The sequence below is a fragment of the Mustela putorius genome, unplaced genomic scaffold (assembly GCF_011764305.1).
Source record: "Mustela putorius furo isolate JIRA1106 unplaced genomic scaffold, ASM1176430v1.1 tig00004041_pilon_pilon_pilon, whole genome shotgun sequence".
NCBI lineage: Eukaryota > Metazoa > Chordata > Mammalia > Carnivora > Mustelidae > Mustela > Mustela putorius.
Window position 1 is genome coordinate 2491985 of NW_025422176.1, and position 5339 is coordinate 2497323.

The 5339-nt window shown below is 52.5% G+C and overlaps 1 pseudogene; it reads left to right on the forward strand.

Moving 5' to 3' along the window:
• The first annotated feature begins 463 nt into the window (after positions 1-463).
• Positions 464-3690, forward strand: LOC123389874 (annotated as a pseudogene).
• The last annotated feature ends 1649 nt before the right edge of the window (positions 3691-5339 follow it).

Sequence of the window (5339 nt, forward strand, 5' to 3'; positions counted from 1 at the left end):
AAAAAAGACAAAACCCACAAAAGTCCTTTATGCTTTGCTGGTTTGCACTGGGTTGGGTACAACTATTTAGTCTCTGCCATTCAAAACCAAACTTCCCCTACAATGTTTGGGCTGCAGAGACAGGAAGGCGTTGGAAACTGAGACAGAGAAGAACAGAGAAATTATAAAAACTGCCAGGGAGGGGCGCCTGGGTGGCTCAGTGGTTTGGGCTGCTGCCTTCGGCTTGGGTCATGATCTCAGGGTCCTGGGATCGAGCCCCGCATCGGGCTCTCTGCTCCGCAGGAAGCCTGCTTCCCTCTCTCTCTCTCCTCTCTCTCTCTCTGCCTGCCTCTCTGCCTACTTGTGATCTCTGTCTGTCTAATAAATAAATAAAATCTTTAAAAAAAAAAAAAAACTCCCAGGGAAAACCGGCTGCAGCATAAGACCTGCTCCCAGGGTGGGCAGCAGCGTGGTGGTGGGAGCGATGCTGGGGCCCTGCCTGAGGCCCAGGTAGGGAAGGTGCAGCCACAGAGGGGGCGGTAGCTCGGGAAGCACTGGCCCCAGGGCCTTGCAGGTCCACAGAGGCCTCAACTCTGAGCCTGGTGAAGAAGAGCAGTCCCGGCTGCGGGTGGACTGCATGGGGTGTGGAAACATGTCCAGCGGCAAGCACTAACCGCAACTTCACCGGCGAGGGCCGCGAGAGCTGCTTCCAGCAGAGCATCCACAGCAACCGCAGCTACACCGGCGGCTCCGACCATGACTGCCAGATCGACCAGGATCACCTGTGCCAGTACTGCCTCCTGTAAAAGTGCTTCTGGGTGCGCACGAGTAAGGAGGCGGTGCAGCACGGCCGCATCACGCACTCGCTGCCTGGCACCGTGGCCGCCTCCTTGGGCAGCCCCCCCAGGCTGGGCGCTGGCGGCCCCAGGCAGAGAACACTTCCCGGGGCAGCCGGTGTCGGAGCTGATCGCGCAGCTGCTAGGAGCCAAGCCAAACCCCGCGCTGTCCAGGCGCTTCAGCGCGGGTGCGTTTGGCGCTGATGGCGCCGGGCGGTGTGAGAGCAGGCGGTGGGGCTGCTCTTCAGCACCGTTGAGTGGGCGCGCCACGCCCCCTTCTTCCCAGAGCTGCCTGTGGCCCGCCAGGTGGCGCTGCTGCGCCCCCGCTGGAGCGAGCTCTTCCACTGCGCAAGCGTGGGCACGGCCCCTGCAAGGGGCGCAGCTCCTGGCCGCGCCGCCTGCACGCCGGGCCCTTCACGCACCAGGTGCGCGCCTTCCAGGAGCAGGTGGACAAGCTGGGCCGCGGGCAGGTGGACTCGCCTGCCTCAAGGCCATCGCGCTCTTTACGCCTGACGCCTGTGGCCTCTCCGACCCAGCGCACGGGGGAAAACCTGCAGGAGACGGCGCAGGTGGCCCTCATGGAGTGTGTGCGGGCCCAGTACTGGTCCCAGCCCCAGCACTTCGGGCGTCCGCTGCTGCGGCTCCCGGCCCTGCGGGCCCTCCCAGCTTCCCTCAACTCCCAGCTGTTCTTCATGCGCCTGGTGGGCAAGACACCCACCGAGTGGCTGATCCGATCAATTGGCCCTATGGCCCTGGCCAGTGACTTCGCCTGGACGGCCACGCCACTGGCTGGGTCAGCACACCTCAAGGGACACGGATGCTTCAGCCTCCCACGGGGCTCCCAAGCGGAGGACCTTGGCTTCTCTCCTCAGACTCCTATTTTTTTAAAGACTGCGAAACGTTTGTCTCCTGTTTGCTTTTTAAATGATCAGGAAACCAAAGAGAGCGTCAGGCTCCAGCCTCGGCCTCCCCAGAACTCCAGGCCAGAATAGAGGGCCAGGGACCAAGGGGCCCATTCCTGGGACAGCCTGGCGCTCAGCACCCCATTCATGAACTTTTGGGGCCAGTGGGGTTGGCTTCCCTCGGGGGACGGCCTGGCCTCTGGCCTAGAGGGGCCAGCGGAGTAATGTGCCAGGCAGATTGTCTGGATATGTGATCCACGTTGGATACTATATGATGAATGAATCAAGGCCTATAATAAAGATGTTTCCTACCTGAAAACAAAAGCAAAACAGAACATAACACCTATCCCATAAAGAGTCAAGAAAAGCCAAGCTCTAGTTATACTACTTCTCTGTACTTATTCTGTGTCTCAATTACTCTAGAGTCAATTTACTTTAAGCAAGTTCGCACAAACGGTTACCAACAAATACTAAATAAATCAATTTATGAGGAAATTTTAAATACACCTAATTGGGACACGGTACTGAAAAGCATTTTATTTCCCTCTCGTCATTTCAGTGGCACTGCAGATTCTCTGGGCAAATAACTCTCCATTTGAGAAAAATTATTTCTAATTCAACAGTGTGACACATGTGGTCAACAGCATCTGAAAGCTGAAGAAGAAATGAAGTTGGATGGAGTCCATTTATGTTCACAAATGTCACCACAGACTGCCTCCACGTCTTCAAAACTTATCTATGTATTTATTTACTTCTTGAACTAACCACCACTGACACCTACTGCATGTCAGACATGGCGCTAAGTGTTTTATTACTGTTAAATATCACTTCATCTTTACAATCATCTATGAAGTGGGATTATTATCATCCCCATTTCTCCCATCAGGGAACGGAGACATACAATACTTTAACAACACGGCTCATAAGAGGCAGAGCTAGGATCTGCTTGGGTCTGGACCCCATGTTTTCAATCACTATGATTAGTTTCCAAGGTCCTACAAAAACTCCGAGTCGTCACCCCAAACCTTGGTTTTCCCCACCGCAGGGTCCCCACGTGGCCCCAGCTTCAAGGACATTCTCTCAATTTCTTGAACAGTACACATCCTTCCCGGCCCTAACGGAACACCTTCCCACATCCGCCTTAATTTCTTACCCTCCTGGTTCAGCTTAAACGTTACTCAGGAAATTACAAACTCTAACGCACCCTGTACTTCCCAGCACTCAATGCAAAACAGTAATGATTAATTTCACGGGTCGTTATTTCCTTCCTGTCTTGGCCAGCCAGGGGGTGAGTCCCTCACGCATCCTGTCAGTCCTGTTTATCATGGGTTCCCAGTCACCGAACACCCACGACCCACCCAAAACGAAGGCCATTCCCCCTACACACACACACACCCCCGACTGGCCTGATCTCAGGTGCACGGTGGGGATCCTGACAACCCCTCGAGGAACGTAACGTACTCAAGAGGGAGAACGGAACTCCTCCCCCATCAACACTCCACTTACGGGCTTCACGTCGGTCTTTTAGCAGGACTTGAGCCCCAACAAGGCCGAAACCCCACCTGCCTGGTTCAGGCCACATGACCACTCCCACTTTCTCCAGGGCCCGCGCACAGCACAGGTGAGATAAATTGCAGCTCCATAAACGAAGCCCCGCTCCGGGCTCTTCACAGCTGTGAAACGAGGGGCGCATGAGCTGGCAGTGTATTTTTTGGCAAACCAGTGTATTCCTGAGACACAGGCCCGCCTCCCAGCGAGGCCCCAGCCCCCGGGGACACGGGGCCCTGACACCATGCCCTACAGGTACCTCTGCGCAGAGAAGCATCTTCCCAAGGGCCGCTCACGCCCTCCTCCTCTGTGTCGACCTTGAGGAGGAAGTACAGGAGGTGAAAGAGGGCGTCCTCAGGACAGTGGCCATGGGCCCGGAGGTTCTGAGGTGCTGCGCCCACTGGGACAAGGTTGCGGGATCCTGAGACGCCAGGCAAGAAGCCAGCCTCACAGAAGGCTGCAAAATGGCAGTTGGTGTCAGTGACCCGCCCACGTCAGCTATCCTTCCCGCTCATTGGTGCCTCTGCCCACACGCTGATTGGACAATTTCCCCGCTCCTTCGGTCTTCGGAAGGAATCATTGGCTAGCTCTTTGGGCCCCGCCCACAGAACCCTGGGCGCACACTCTCTCTCCTTTCCCATTCCCACCTGGTAGGCCCGCAATCGCACCTCGGTCCTCCTTCTCTGCTGCTTCTGTTTTCTGAGTTTGGCCTGAATTAATCAGGAGCTTCAGGTGGCTGTAGTCGGTACAAAACCCAGCTTTCTCCCATAGAATTTCTTTAGCACCCTTTTCAAAACTCAGATGGACTATTTCTGGGGACTATTTCTGGGTTCTTGGCTCTGTTCTGTTCTATGTGTCTGTCCTGCAAATACCACACAGTCTTCCTAATTATACTGGGTGGGGTGAAAAAATAATGAATACTGTTTTTCTGAAAATAAATAAATCAATTTAATAAAAAAAAAATAACTACTAATAAATTCTGAAACTCCGTAGACTGTGTTCCCACATTAGTATTATTTTCAAAATTCTTTTTGAAACTACTCTAATTCCTTTGTCTTTCATTTTAGAATATTTTAGTCTATCTCTATGAAAACAAACGAAGCTGACAGGATTTTGATAGGAATGGCATTAAATCTCTCATTCAGTCTGGGGACAACTGACATCTTTACGATGCTTAGTCTTCCAAATCACGAGCATGATGTATCTCTCCATTTATTTATATCTTTGATTTCCTATATCAGTGCTAAATAGCTTTTATCCCGAAGTAGTTTCTTTCTATGAGTAATTGGGAATGTATGTTTCATTGTGGAGCCTACATATTCATTGCTAGCATAGAGGAATACAACTTACCTTTATGTGTTTATCCTATATACTGTTTCACTGCGAAATTCCATTATTAGTTCTAAGAAGAATTACGTTCTCATACCCTCTTGTGGCATAAGGCCTGAAATTAAGATTCCGTATCAAGGGCTGTCTTGACATCTGGAAGATCAAGGAGGGACTCAAATGGCATCATGCATGTTCTCCTCTCCCTCTTCCCTCACGGGGAAGGTCTCTTAACCAAACACCCTTCTCATCCCTGCCTATTGGTTTTGGGGGAGCAGCATTCAGTTCCCTAGAAGCCCACTGAATTCTTCAGGCCAGCCATTCACACCCTCCCATGGGAACCAGGACTTGCCACACCCTCTTGTTTCAACCAAGTCTTGCCTTCCAAGGCCCTGCTGGTTCTCTCTGTTCGTAATTGCAATCTCTGTGCAGCCCTGCACAGTGTGTGGTATCCTCTCTCCTGAAGTGTGTATGTGACTAGTAAACTGTTGTCAATCACACGTGTCAGGTGTCAGGGCATCCCACAAGTCTGGAGCAGGAATCTCTCTCTCATCAGGGAGCTGAGGAGAAGGTGATTAAAACAAGTGGCATCACAAACAGGGTGTCCCCACGTTAAATAAGGGCACGGGGTCAGCTTGACCTGCTCCTTCACTAACTAACTGGCTTCAGAGGTGACAATCACGATCTGGGAGGGAACTGGCCATCGCTGGCTCGCTTGTGTTCTGTTATCTCACATGAAGGTTGTCAT